The sequence below is a fragment of the Chiloscyllium punctatum genome, chromosome 6 (assembly GCF_047496795.1).
Source record: "Chiloscyllium punctatum isolate Juve2018m chromosome 6, sChiPun1.3, whole genome shotgun sequence".
NCBI classification, from domain to species: domain Eukaryota; kingdom Metazoa; phylum Chordata; class Chondrichthyes; order Orectolobiformes; family Hemiscylliidae; genus Chiloscyllium; species Chiloscyllium punctatum.
Genome location: NC_092744.1, coordinates 126,915,236 through 126,930,705, shown reverse-complemented (window position 1 = coordinate 126,930,705; position 15,470 = coordinate 126,915,236).

Sequence of the window (15,470 nt, the reverse complement as noted above, 5' to 3'; positions counted from 1 at the left end):
TGTCCATGTACACAGATCTCTGAAAGTTGCCACCCAGGTAAATAGTGCAGTGAAGAAGGCATATGGCGTACTGGCTTTTATTGGTAGAGGAACTGAGTTCCGGAGTCCTGAGGTCATGCTGCAGTTGTGTAAGACTCTGGTGCGGCCGCATCTGGAATATTGTGTGCAGTTTTGGTCGCCATACTATAGGAAGGATGTGGAGGCACTGGAACGGGTGCAGAGGAAGTTTACCAGGATGTTGCCTGGTATGGTAGGAAGATCCTATGAGGAAAGGCTGAGGCACTTGGGGTTGTTTTCATTGGAGAAAAGAAGGTTTAGGGGTGACGTGATAGAGGTGTACAAGATGATTGGGGGTTAGATAGGGTTGACAGTGAGAACCTTTTTCCACGTATGGAGTCAGCTATAACAAGGGGGCATAGCTTTAAATTAAGGGGGGGTAGATATAGGACTGATGTTAGGGGTAGGTTCTTCACTCAGCGAGTCGTAAGTTCATGGAATGCCCTGCCAGTAGCAGTGGTGGACTCTCCCTCTTTATGGGTATTTAAGCGGGCATTGGATAGGTATATGGAGGATAGTGGGTTAGTGTAGGTTAGGTGGGCTTTGATCGGCGCAACATCGAGGGCCGAAGGGCCTGTACTGCGCTGTATTCTTCTATGTTCTATGTTCTATGTTCTATGTTACCCAGAATAAGCCTCCAACACTCTCACCACTGCAATGCAGCACCTTCTCTCTCCCTCTCTCTCACCTCCGCAATGCCCCCACATGGTTATAAAATGTTCTTATGAGTGCTGTTTGTAGAATTCTCTGGATGATGTCATTTGTACAATGTTCCCGATAATTTTCAAAATAATTCAACTTTAGCAAAATTTTCATCCCCCAGTATGTAACGCATCAGAGGAAGGAGCAGAGTTTTACTTTTTTCAAAATCACTCAGGATGAAAGTGCCTCATGAGGCCATTAAGCCTCTCAAATATGTTCCATAATTCAGACAAAGGGAACACCTAAACACTTGAAGACTCACTCTCTTCTTGAAGACAGGCGCCACATTGGAGTTTCGCCAGTTTCACTGGAACACGCCTGTAATCCCGAGAGTTATGAAATATTTCACACAGTGCCACCAGTCACTCTGTAACCACTTCTTTGAAAGCAAGCTATGAATTACTGATGAGCTGTTTACCCTTGGACTTTTCTGTTTGAGAAAGTCCTTGTTTGTTTTGTTAGAGACTATGCAAAACTTTCATCTGACTACAATTTTTATTTATAATGTTGAACCTATTTGTGCCTACCCTGTGAGCAACGATGTAAAATACTGTTTTAAATTCTCTGCCTGTTCCCTGAAACCACTTCCCCAGTCACATCCGCCCGATGTCCCACATATTCTCTCCTGCCTTTCTTCCAAGGGTCACAGATAGATCATGTAATTTTTTTATTTGATATGGGAAAACTCTTGTGGTTAGTTTCTTTTCATATATCTTGCCAGTTTTGGAATACTTTTCTTTGTATTTTGTTTTATACAATCTGCTTCTGGTTCCAGAAGTAAACTTCCCAAATGTGGCCACGCCAGAGAGCCCCACTCTGAATTCTTCAGTTTGTGATTGATTAGCAAACTTCACAGTCTTTGTGCATCATGGGTGGTTCATCTTCATATCATCTTCTTTTTGACCAGAGTCAATCATTACTGAGCGTTATTAAGCAGTATCTGCTTAAATGATTCCCCCCCCCACACACACACACACATCTGCTGACCTTCTCCTATGTCTGTTTTCACACTCCGTATTTGATCAGATATATGACATAAATCTGCATTTGAAATACCTGGCTCTTTTCAATCATTGAGGGTGAACCTAGGTATGTGGCTGAACATATGATCAGCTGAGGGTGTCTCCATTCTCCCAGTTTCCCTGCCTCTGTCATTTCTGTGAGATGATGCCGCATTCCTTTGGGAAGCTTCATACATGTCATCCTTTTCATTCAAACGAGAAAACCCTTCACTCTGATGGACTGAGCTTTCAGCTGTGTCTGTCCTGTCTCCCTCATTTCTGCCCTCACTCCGTCCCCTCCTCCCCAGAACAATGATAGATCTCCCTTGTCTTCACTTCCTACTGCACTAGGATCTACATTCACTGAATCATCCTCCACCGCTTCCACCACCTCCAGCAGGACAGCACCATCAAACACGTCTTCCCCTCCCGTCCACTGTCAGTATTCCACAGGGACCACTCCTTCTGTGGCACCCTCCATCATCCCGAACACTTCCCCACACCCCCATGGCACCTTCCCATGTAAATGCAGAAGCTGCAACACTTGCTCATTCACCTCTTCCCTCCTCACTGTCCAAGGCCCTAAACACACCTTCCAGGTAAAGCAGCATTTCACGTGTACACTTTCAATCCAGTTTCCTGTTATTGCTGCGCACAATGCAGTCTCCTTTGCACTAGTGAGCCAAAGAGAAACTGTTTTGAGGAACATCTCCACTCTGTCTGTATAAATGACCCTGGCCTTCTGATTGCTCCCCATTTCAATAACCTACATTGCTCTCATGATTATGAGAATGCTTTGAGGAGTTAATGATGGGTTGGACCAGAGAGTGTTATCTATCTGAACTTCCAGAAGGCCTCTGAATTGGTACTGCACAGGAAGCTACAGAGTAAGATAAGGACCCATGGAGTCAGAGGCCAGATACTACGATTGATAAAAGGTTGGATCTCTGGCAGGATGCAGAGTGAGAATAAAATTGTCCCTCTCAGGACGGCAGCTGGTGCCTACCAGTGTTCCACAAGAGCCAATGTTGGGACCACAACATTTCACTTTGTAAGTTAATGATCTGAGTGGCGGGGCAGAATGCATTCTGGCTACATTTGCAGATAATGCAAAAATATGTGGAGGGGCATGTATTATTGAGGAGGCAGGGAGCTTGCAGAAAGATTTCGACAGTTTAGGAGAGTGGGAAAAGGAGAAGCAGATGGAACACAATGTGGGAGAGTGTGAGGTCATGCACTTTGGTATGAAGAATACAGGCATGGACTATTTACTAAATTGGAAAAAAATCAGAAATCTGATTAACAAAGGGAGTTGGATTCCAAGCCCAGGATACACCTTAGATAAACTTGCAGGTTGAGTCAGTTAAGAAGGCAGACACAAAGTTGTCATTCATCTCGAGAGGAGTAGGATATAATGGTGGGGATTCTGAGGCTTTCTAAGGCTCTGGTCAGACCACATTTCCAGTATTTTGTGCCTCATACCTCAGGAAGGATGTATTAGCCTTGGTGTGTGTCAAGAGAAGGTTCACCAGAAATGAAAAACTTAATACATGAGGAACGTTGGAGAACTCTGGGTTTATACTCGATGGAGATTAGAAGGATGAGGGGGGATCCAGTTGAAACTTACAGAATACTGAATGACCTGGATACAGACAAAACTGGGAGGACGTTTGCACTGGCAGGAGGGCGCAGGCTTAGAGCAAAAGGAAAATCCATTAGAATGAAGATAAGATGAAACGTCTTTAGCCAGAGAGTCGTGACATTGTGGAATTCCTTACCACAGAAGGCTGACGAAACCAGATCATTTGGCACCAACGATATTGCCAGGAAAGGGACTGAGGATCTGAAAAGTGACCTCAGAGAGTTAGTTTGGAAACTGAAGAGCAGGACGACTAGAGTAGTGATCTCAGGTTTGCTACCAGTGCCACGAGCTAGTGCGATGAGGATGAGTCAGCGAATGCAGCTTTACACGTGACTGCGAGGTTGGTGCAGGAGGGAGTGCTTCAGACACCGAGACCATCGGGATACATTCTGGGTAAGGTGGGACCTGAACATGAAGGACGGGTTGCACCCGAACTTGAGGGGCACAAATGGCCTATTTGGGAGGTTTGCTTGTGTGATTCTGGCGGGTTTAATCTAGTTTGGCAGGGGGTTAGGAATAAGACCACATGCCTGAGACGGGGTTATAAGCAGACGGGACAGTGAGAGGGTATATTGAACCTATCAGGAAGGTTTCTCACGCGATGAAACAAAGGGATCAGTTAAAGTGCGTCTGCTTTAATGCAAGGAATGTTCGAAATAAGAGTCTGAAATTAGAGCATGGATCAGTATTTGGGGCTACGATATCGTGGCCATAACGGAGACGTAGGTTTCACAGGGACAGGGATGGTTGCTTGATGTTCCAGGGTTTAGAACGTTTAAAAATCTTTAGGGGCGGCAAGGTCGGTGCAGTGGTTAGTACGGCTGCCTCACAGCGCCAGAAAACCGGGTTCAATACCCACCTCAGGGAACTGTCTGTGTGGAGTTTGCCATTTTCCCCGTGGGTTTCCTCTGGGTGCTCCTGTTTCCTCCCATAATCCAAAAATGTCCAGATTGGGTGAAGATGTAGTGTTAGATGAAGTGGTAAATGCAGGGGAATGTTTCTGAGTGGGTTGCTCTATGGAGGGTTGGTGTGGACTTGTTGGGCTGAAGGCCTGTTTCCACACTATAAGTAATCTAATCGAAAAAAGAACAGGGTGGGTGGAAAATGAGGAGATGGTATAGCATTGCTTATCAGAGAGTGCGTCACAGCTACAGAAATGAAGGTTGTTGAGGAAGATTTGTCTAGTCAGTCAGTATGGGTGGAAGTTAGGAACAGCAAGGGAACAGTCACCCCATTTGTGGGTTTCCTATAGACCACGTAATAGCAGTGGAGAGATTGAAGATCTCATAGGCGGGCAGATTCTGGAAAAATGCAATAGTAGCAGGATTATTGTTATGGATGATTTCAACTTTTCCAACATCAACTGGAACCTCCTAAGGTGCAGATGGTGTGGATGAAGCCGTTTATGTCAGGTGTGTTCAAGAGGGTTTCCTTGCTCAGTATGTAGACAAACCGACGAGGGGAGAGGCTATTTTGGATTTGGTGCTCGGCAACGAACCAGGACAGGTGTCAGAACTCACGGTGGAAGAGCACTTTGGTGAAAGTGATCACAAATGCCTCACATGTAGCATAGTCTGGGAGAGTGAAAGGAGCAGTTTCCGAGAGAATAAATTTAATTAGGGCAAAGGAAATTATGATGCTGTCAGACAGGAGTTGGGAAGTACAGATTGGGAGCAATTGTTCCACAGAAAGGGCACAGCAGATATGTGGAGACTCTTTAAGGAGCAGTTGTTGCGAGTGATACATAAATATGTTCCTCTGAGACAGGTAAGAAGGGGTAAGATTAAGGAACCTTGGATGACGAGAACAGAGGAACGTCTTGTCAAAAGGAAGCAGGCAGCTTATCTAAGATGTGGGAAGCAAGGATCGAGCACAGCATTAGAGGATTACAGGCTTTCTAGAAAGGAGCTCATAAATGGACTAAGGCGAGCCATGGTGGGGTACGAAAAAGGCTTGGCAAGAAGGATTAGGGAGAATCTAAAGGCATTTTTCTCATACATGAGGAATAAGAGAATAATCAGCGAGTAGGTAGGGCCGATGAGGGATAGTGTAGAGAACATATGCGTGGAGTCTGAGCAGATCGGGGAAGCCCGAAATGAGTTTTTTGCTTCGATTTTCACCAAGTAAAGGGAACTTGTTGTAAATGAAAACTTAGAGGAGCTGGGCCAGATCAGTCTTGACCAGGTCAAGATTGATGAAGTTGATGTGCTAGCAATTTTGGAAAACTTTAAGGTGGATACGTCCCCAGGACCAGATTTATCCTAGACTGTGCCAGGAAGTTAAAAAGGAGGTTGCTAAGCTGCTGGTGAGGATATTTGCCTCCTCATTCCCCACAGGAGTCGTACCGCAGGATTGGAAGGAGGCGAATGTTGTTCCTTATTTCAAGAAGGGTAATAGGGAAATCCATGGCAATTAGAGACCTGTCAGTCTTACGTCTGTGGTCAGCAAAGTTTGGAAAAAATACTGAGGGATTTGATTGATGACTATTTGGCAAAGCATTGTGTGATTAAATCTGTCAGCATGGTTTTGTGAGGGACCGGTCATTCCTCACAAATTTTATTGATTTCTTTGAGGAGGTGTCAAGATCGGTCGACGACGGTCGAGCAGTGGACGTGGTGCATGTGAACTTTAGCAAGGCATTTGATAGGGTTCCCCATGGAAGGCTCATTCATAAAGTCAGGAAGTATGGGATACAGGGAGATTTGGCTATCTGGATTCAGAATTGACTGGCTGGCAGAGGCAGACAGTGGTTGAAGATGGAAAGTATTCTGTTGGAGGACAGTGTTGAGAGGAATTCCACAGGGCTATGTCCTTGGGCCTCTGCTCTTTGTAGTTTTTATAAATGACTTGGATGATGTGGTTGTGGGCTGGATTAGTACATTTACTTATGACACAAAGGTTGGAGGTGTCGTCGATAGTATAGAGGGCGACTGTAGGCTGCAGCGCGACATAAACAGGATGCAGAGCTGGGCTGAGAAATGGCAGAGGAGTTCAACCTGGGTAAATTAGAAGTGATGCATTTTGGAAGATCAAATTCGAATCCTGAATATAGCATTAAATATAGGATTCTTGGCAGTGTGGAGGAACAGAGGGATCTGTGTGTGCAAGTGCATAGATCCCTCAAATATGCCACCCAAGTGGATAGGGTGCCAAGAAAGCATATCGTGTTTTGGCTTTCATTAACAGAGGGAGAGAGTTTAAGAGCAGTGAGGTTTTGCTGCAGTTCTACATGTCCCTGGTGAGACCACACTTGGAATATCATGTCCACTTGTGGACCCCATACTATAGGAAAGATACAGAGGCTTTGGAGAGGGTGCAAAGAAGGTTTATCAGGATGCTGCCTGGACTGAGGGCTTGCTTTATGAAGAAAGGTTGAACAAGCTTTAACCTTTCTCTCTGGAGACAAGGAGGAGAGAGGAGATCTGATCGAGGTGTACAAAATAATGGGAGGAATAGATAGAGTCAATACCCAGAGACTTTTCCCCAGGGTAGGATTGACTAGTCCGAGAAGTCATAGTCTGAAGATATTAGGAGGAAGGTAAAAGGGAGACGTCAGAGATAGATTCTTTACACAGAGAGTTGTGAATGCATGGAATGCATTGCCAGCTCTGATGGTGGAAGCAGAGTCATTAGGGACATTTATGCGACTGATGAACCTGCACGTGGATAGCAGTGAGTTGAGGGGTGCGTAGGTTAAATTACTACATTTTACATTAGGATTCAATCTCGGGACAACATCGTGGCCCAAAGAGCCTGTTCTATGCTGTATTGTTCTATGTTCTATGTTCTATTTAGTATACTTAAAACAGACTCAGATAAGTTCTTGCTTGACAAGGGGATCAAAAATAACTGACAGGAAGAGGGAAATGGGGTTGAAAACCTGTCAGTCGTGATAGAATGGCGGAGCAGACATGATGGTTCGAATGACTTCATTTCTGCTCGTATAGAGTTGTGGTCTTATAATATTTCGGTCCTGGATGGCACAGTGTCTCAGTGGTTTGCACTGCTGCCTCATAGCATCAAGGAACTGGGTTCGATTTGCTCTGGGTGTTCTAGTTTCCTGCCACGGTTCAAAGTTGCGTAGGTAAGGTGAACTGGCCATGCTGAATTGCCGATTGTGTTCAGGGATGTTGATATTAGGTGCAATAGTCAAGGGTCTATGTACAGTATTAGGGTAGAGAATGGGATTGGTTTGCATACTCTTTGGAGGGTCAGTAGGGCCTGTTAGGCTGAAGGGCCTGTTTCCACACTGTAGTGAATCTAAGAAAATGAAGGTTGCTGCAATGTTCCAATGAAGTGCAACCCAAGCTCGAGTAACACCTCACTTTACACTTTGGTACGTTTCAGTCTGTAGGAGTCAATATTCAATTCCATAAATTCACAGCCTGAACCCATTATGGCTGTTCTCCATTTTCCGTACACTCTCCCTCCTGGGCTTTATAAGTCAGTGTCTTGTTTTGTTCCATTCAACAGAGAAAACCAATTTCTAAAATTTACACATTTATATACACCCATTATATATGTGTGTCTCTTTCACCATAATTTAAAGCCCATTTGTCTTTCACAATGGGCCTCCAAACACTCTTTCCCACCTCTGCCAAGACACTAAAACGCTCACTTTTCAATCCTTTACACGTCTGAAGAAGATTTGCACTGGACTTGAAACATTAACATTGTTTCTCTGTCTCTGCAGATGTTGCCAGACCCCTGAGTTCCTTCAAAAATGAAAAGTTACAGAATACATTTTCAATATAGCAAAGATCATTGGATACAGGAAATCTGAAACAAAAACAAAAATTGTTGGACTTACTGGATGCTTTGAGGAACAGTCACAGAACCCGAAAGATTAATTCTGCTTTCACTCCACAGATGCTGTCAGACTTGTCAGTGTCTTCAGCAATTTCTGGTTTTGAACAAGTTTCAAACATGTGCGTCAAAGCTGCTCACATGCCCTGTCCAACATGGAGCACCATACACCGGGAAGTGAATGATAATGCAAGGTATACAAATTCATTTGCTCTGAAACCACATCAGGCTGTCATCACCAACACTACAGAGCTCTTAATCATGGTCAAACAGGGAAACACAGTCGCTTTAAACAGAAGATGGCATTACCGGTGGGGAAGAGATTCAGGTGAAAACCTTAAATGCTTTTGAGGAATGCGACAAATTGGAGGTATGGCATCATGAAGATACCCAAACAGGACGAGAATTTTTAAAAAAGAAAATTGTCCCACATCAGAAAGCGGGATAGGGCACTGTTTACAGGGGAGAAGGGTGACCGGGACCCCGTGCGAATGAGGACAGGCAGCAGAATTGTATTGCAGATATTGCAGCTCAAACTGAGCATTCATGTGATGTTGTAAATCACAGCAGCTGTAGTAGCAGCAGCAGCAGTAGAATGATATTCAACCACAATATAATCTCTCAGTCTACCATTACCATGAAGCCGATCTCCGCTTCAGTGATGAGTGTGGGTGAACATGCCACGGTGAGAACCGTCTGTACCTAAACCTGATGACAACCCATTCAAGCTACTGCTTCCATTAATAAACATCAGAACTAACATCTGATAGAGAGGGCGCCATGATCCCAAGACTGTGACCACTTCTTTTAAAACCAGCTGTGAATTACTGCTGGCCTGTCTACTCTTACTCTCACCTGTTAGAAAAATCCTTGTTCCTTTTGTTAGAGACGGTTCAAGAACTTCCCTCCTATTATCATTTTGTTTACATCATTGAAAAACTTACTATACCTTCCCCTGTGAGGAATGATGCAAAACATGGGTGTAAATTATCTGTCTGCTCCTTGTAGCCAATGCTTCAGTCACATCCTCCAATTATCCTCAGTATCCTTTCCTAATTAATTACACCTAAGATAACACTCATTTTGAACTTTTTTATATGCTCGGAAAAGTTCTTGCTGCTTGTTTTTGTATTTCTTGCCAATTTTCTACATCATGTCTTTTCTCCCCTTTTCCTCGCTTTCTAGATTCATACAGTCATATCGCGCACAAACAGACCCTTTGGTCCAACTTGTCCATGCTGACGATGTTTTCCAAACTAAACTAGTCACATCTGATTGCATTTTGTCCATATGCCTCTAAGCTTTTCCCATTCATATATTTGTCCTACTGAGTTTTAAATGTTGTTGCTGAACTTGCATCTCCCACTCTTCCTCCGACAGCTCATTCCATATACACACACCACCCTCTGTGTGAAAACATTGGCCCTTCGTCCATTTCAAATCTTCCCTCTTTCATTTTAAACCTATGCCTTCTATGGTTGAACTCCCCCGTCCCCGGGAAAAGACCTTGGCTATTCACTCTATTCATACCTCTCATGATTTTATAAACTTCTACAATGTCACCCCTCAACCTCCTACACGCTATCTGGCACTAACTTTATGAACAAGCATTTACAGATAAAGCACTGCAAATTTGAAACAGTATTCAAATGACAGGTAAATAACATTCAGCCCAAACTTCACACTGTGATTTGTTTTTTCTCCATGTTATAATACTAAGGCAGCAGGAAACTCTTACGAGTACCAATAAGAGGTCAAACACCTGAATTGTTTTGTCCAAATGGGGTGATGATCTCTACAGTGAAAGCGCATCACAGGCCTGAACCATATAAGAAGGGGAATTCTTGTACCACACGGTCAGCGTGCAGTTGCCTTTAGCAGAGTGAGATGAAGGCTGAGTATAACTTTTGAAATTTGGACTGCAGTATGAATTCAGTGCAAAGGGGGATAGATGTTTTCAATAAGGTTTACTCAATGAAGGAAACTTTCCAGAATGAGATGTGTGGGAGGTGGAAAACAGCATGAATGGAGAGGCCGAGCCACACTGAGACCAAAGGCAAAGTGGCAGCACTAAACGCAGCTTGATGCTACTGCAGAGTAGGTAGACTTGATTAGAGTTTCAGGTGAAGTGGGGAGGGACCATAATGTAAGAGAATGTACTCTGTAATTTGAGAGGGAGAACCTGGAATCACGAAGGGGACACGAGCAGGGAAGAGGATGGAGCAGCAATGGCAGTTGTTTCTGTGTGGGATTCAGGAAGCACAGCTGAAATTCATGCCTAGTATCTGCTTCTGGTCCCTGCAATAAACATCCTAAATCTGGCCCTCCACTAATGCTCATCAGTTGTACCCTTGAGAGTCTTTGTCAACCATGGGTGGTTCATCTTCTTATCGAGTTGTTCTTTTTGAACAGAAACAAAAAATACTGAGCGGGTTGGGATAACTGTTTGAATTTCTGCTCACGTATACTCACTGTCTTCCTCTGCGTATATTTTCACATCCCGCTTCAGACCAGACGTGAGGCAGAAATCCTCAAATTAGATGCCTGGTTCTTTTCAATCATTCAGGGGGATCTTCTGCCTGTGGCTGAACACAAGATCAGCGGAGGCTGCCTCCATTCTCCAAGTTTCTCCATCTCTGTTGTTTCTGTTTGACGATGCCACATTTATGTGAGCTGCGTCTAATGTGACCTCCTTTTCCATCATACCAGCAATCCCCGAATTCTGGTGGACAGGGACTTCAGCTATGACTGTCCCATCTCCCAAGGCGTTGCCCTCAATCTGTCCCCTCCATCCCAGAACAATGATAGATTCCTCCTTGTCCACACTTCTTCCTGCACGAGAATCCACATTCACATATTCATCTTACGCCATTTCCACCGTCTCCAGCAGGACAGCATCATCAAACACAGCTTCCCCTCCCGCCCACTGTCAGTATTTCACAGTGACCATTCCCTCTGTGTCACCGTCCATCACCCCGAACGTTTCCCCACTCCCTCATCGCACCATCCCATGCAATTACAGAAGATGCAACACTTGTCCATTCATCTCTTCCCTCCTCAATGTCCAAGGCCCAAAACATAGCTTCCAGGTGAAGCAGCATTTCACTTGTAAACTTTCAATCTGATCTCCCGTCATTGCTGCTCATAATGCAGTCTCTTTATATTGGCGAGACCAAACAGAGACTGCTTTGAGGAACACACCCACTCTGTCGATAGAAATAACCCTGACCTTCTCATTGCTTCCCATTTCAATAACTTACCTTGCTCTCATGCTAACATTTCAGCCCTGGGCTGCTGCAATGTTCCAAGACAGGACAACCCAAGCTCGAGTAACAACTCACGTTACACTTTCGTACCTTACAGCCTTTAGGAGTTAATGTACAATTTCACAATTTCACAGTCTGACCCCATTATAACTGTTCTTCAATTTCCGTACAATCTCCCTCCTGCTCTCCCTATGACCTTGTGTGGTTGTATCTTCTTTATCGTTCACTCAATAGAGAGAACCTCTTTTCCCCATTCACATCTTAATTTAAAGCTATTTCACATGATCTTCTCGTTCACCACTACTAAAAGCATGTTTATCTTTTGCCACGCCCTCTTTTACCCGTCAACCCACTCCCCACATCTGTCAAGGGATTATAAAGCTCATTTTCCAATCCTTTTCAGTTCTGAAGAAGTGTCATACTGGGCTTGAAAGGCTAACTCTGTTTCTCTGTCTCTGCAGATGATGCCAGACCTGTTGAGTTTCTCTAGAAATGACTAAGCTCAGAACAAGTTTTCAGTAAAACAAATTACTATGGATACTGGAAATGAAAATGCAAAAATTGGTGGAGAAAATGGGAGCTTTGTAGAAGGGTCACTGGTCCTGAAAGATTAACTCTGCTTTCACTCCACAAGATGCTGCCAGACCTGCTGAGTTTCATCAGCAATTTCTGTTTTTGAACAAGTTCCATAGACGTGTGTTAAAGCTGCTCAAACGCTTGGCCTAATACAGAATGCACTGGGATGTGACCGATAATGCAAGGTGCACAAATTCATTGATCTGAAACTGCATAGGGCTGGCATATCTGACACTGCAGAGCTCTTAATCTTGGTCAGGGAGAGAAACAGAGGGGAACACATTCAGATCAAACACAGAAGATGGCATTGGGGGAATGGAAAAGATTCAGATGCATATGTTAAGGGGTTTGTGTAAAGTAACAAATTGGAGGTGTGACACCAGGGAGAGACCCTCAGCACAATGAGAATAGGAAAATGGAAGTGTTACCACATCAGAAACCAGGCTAAGATACTAGTACAAGACTGATGGGTGAATGGGTCTTGGTATGAACTGGGGGACTGTCAGTCGAATTGATTTGAGCATATTGCAGCTCAAACTGGGCATTCATGTGGTGCGGTAGAATCACAGCTGCAGCAGAATTGTATTCAACTAATCTGTAACATTTTCCCCAGGAAAATCCCTCAGCCTACCATTACCATCAAGCTGATCTATGGTTCATTGAAGAGTGCAGGTGAACATGATAGGGTCGGAACAATGTGTAACTAAACCTGATGACAACCCATTAAAGCTACCGCACTTGACTGGTTACATTCGAAACAGCAGGACTAACATCTGATACAGAGGGCGAAATGATCCCAAGACGAACAGATCATATCAAAGTTCTGCAGTGCTGCCACATCCAGACATAAATGTTGATGGACTATTAAACAACTCACTGGAGGAGAGGACTCCATAAATATCGCCATCCTATATCACAGGACAGCCCTGTACATCAGTGTAAAAGACATGGTTGTATTATCTGCACCGTCCTCAGCCAGAATGTTGAGTTGATGATCCACCTCACCCTCGCCATGCTGCCCGCAGAATCACAGATCTCAGTCTTTAAGCGATCTGATTTGCTGTATGTGACATGGAGAAACAGCTGAACACAGTAGATACGACAAAGGCATTTGGCCCTGACACCATTCCTGCAATAGGACTGAAGCCTTGTGCCGTCCAACAAGCCGTGTCCCTGGGGAAGCTGTTTCATTCCAGCTCCAAATCTGACATCTCCCTGGCAATGTGAAAATTTACTCAGCTATGTCCAATCCCATAACAAGGGAATAACTACTGTCTGACCATTTACCACGCCCTTGGTCCCGTCGCGATAGTCACATTGGTGGGAGTTCTTTATGACAGAGCTGTTAAGCAGCACAGAAATAACCTGCTCAGTGTGGTTTCAGATAGGTCCCCATGTGGAGATGGTGCTGTTGTGGAAAAGTCACTGGATTACTAATCCAGACCAGGCTAATGCTCTTGCAGCTGGTGGACGTTATAATTAATAAAATATCGAGATGTAAATCCTGGAGTCATTAACAGTGACCTTGAAGCCAATGTCGATTGTAACCACCAATTTCCTTCCCCAATGTACTTTCAGGAAGTGAATCTCCCATGCTTTCCTGATCTGGCCTAAACGTGACTCCAGACACACCGACATGTGATAAACTCTTCAATGGTTTCTGAAACAGCCAAGCAAGACACTCTGTTGTCTCAAACTGTTCTGGGGTCTTAAAGGATAAAACAGATCACCCGACTCCACCCTCACTATTGGAACGGCAAATACTACCGTATTGACCCTGCAGAGATCTGCTTCCTAACATCTGAGAGCAGGTGGCAACATTTACAGAGCTTTCCCACAGATAGTACAGAAACATAGGGAAATGAGGAGGTCATTCAACACACTGAACATCCTCCATTCTATTTCATGGTGAAAATCTCCTAAATTCAGTTTTCCCCGCAGTGTTCATATCCTTTAGTATGCTTAAACATGGGAACACATAAAATAGGAACTACTGTATTCGCTTTGGTCCATCAATTTTGATCCTCCATTCAATATACAGGCAGTTATCAAATAAGACGTGTTTATTAAACGCAAATTTGCTGCAACACAATTAGTGAATTGTGCCCCTTTCTTTATAAAGCGAGCTCCCGTTCACTGTTATGGGAGACCGTCTCTGGCACCAGCTGAAAAGCAAACCCAGCCTCAGGATCCCTCTGTCTGCCAAATGCACCCTCAGTGTTTTCAGCTAAAGCAGGAATATAATCCGCTCAGCAAGCCTTGAAACTGAGCCTGAATGTGGGATTTGTAGTCTACATTTAGAAGGAAATTAATTTCAAACCGGGAGGGGAATATCTTGGAGAGAACTGGAATTCCGCATAGGCATCGTGTGGTCAGTCAGCTTGCGTGCTTTCTGGTGAAGATCTCGGTGAAAGATGCAGGGCTGTAGTCAGTGACTGTCGTGTTAAAGTGTGACATTTACACTAGTAATTCATTACAGTATTTATTTATAATGAATTAGAGATTTATGTAGCCTGCGCTATTGTTTGCAGGCACAGGAAGAATGTGCAAACTCCACACAAACAGTGACCCGAGACTGAAACTGATCCCAGATCTCTGGTGCTGGGAGGCAGCAGTGCTAACCACTGAGCTACCACTGTGGGCAACACAACTTGCCTGCACAATTCAATACTCGAAATATGGCAAAACAGTAGGGAGATTCCATAAGCCCACAAACTTGTCATTAAGCAACAGGAGGAGGACATTGAGATCTTGGGCGGCTTGGTCAGGTATAGATGCTGGACATGCTAGCCATTGGGACTATAGTGTCGGAACATCAGGAGGACATTCAGCCCATCGTGTGTGTAATGCAGGAACAGAATGAGTCCAATCAGCCACCCATGCCCCTTACACAGTAATTGGAGCAGATCTTTTACAGCCTCGTGCCTATTTCACGGGAACTGAAATGGACTGTCGAGGTTATGGAAAAGGATGAATTTAGAATAACCAACTTCACTCGGGAATGGAAAGGTATGAGCAAACGATTGGGACTGAAGACAAATTGATCGAATCTGTTATTAAGGAATGAACAACAGGAGACTTTGAAAGTCAAACCACAATCCATTAAAGGCAACATGATTTTATTAAGGATAAATCATATTTGAATGATTTTCTATTTTTTAAAAAAGTAAGACAAACAAGTTGAGTAACGGGGATCAGAAAGATGTATTATATCTGGCCTTCAAGAAGGCAATGCATAACATGCTTGACTAAAGATTAATATGCAAGACAAGAGCACATGGGGTTAGAACAATTTATTTGCTTGGAGAGAAAATTGGCTAACCAATAAAAACCATGATATGGAGGTGCTAGCTTTGGACTGGGTTGAGTAAGGTCAATCATTACATGGCACCAATTTATAGTCTGACGGGTTTATTTGAA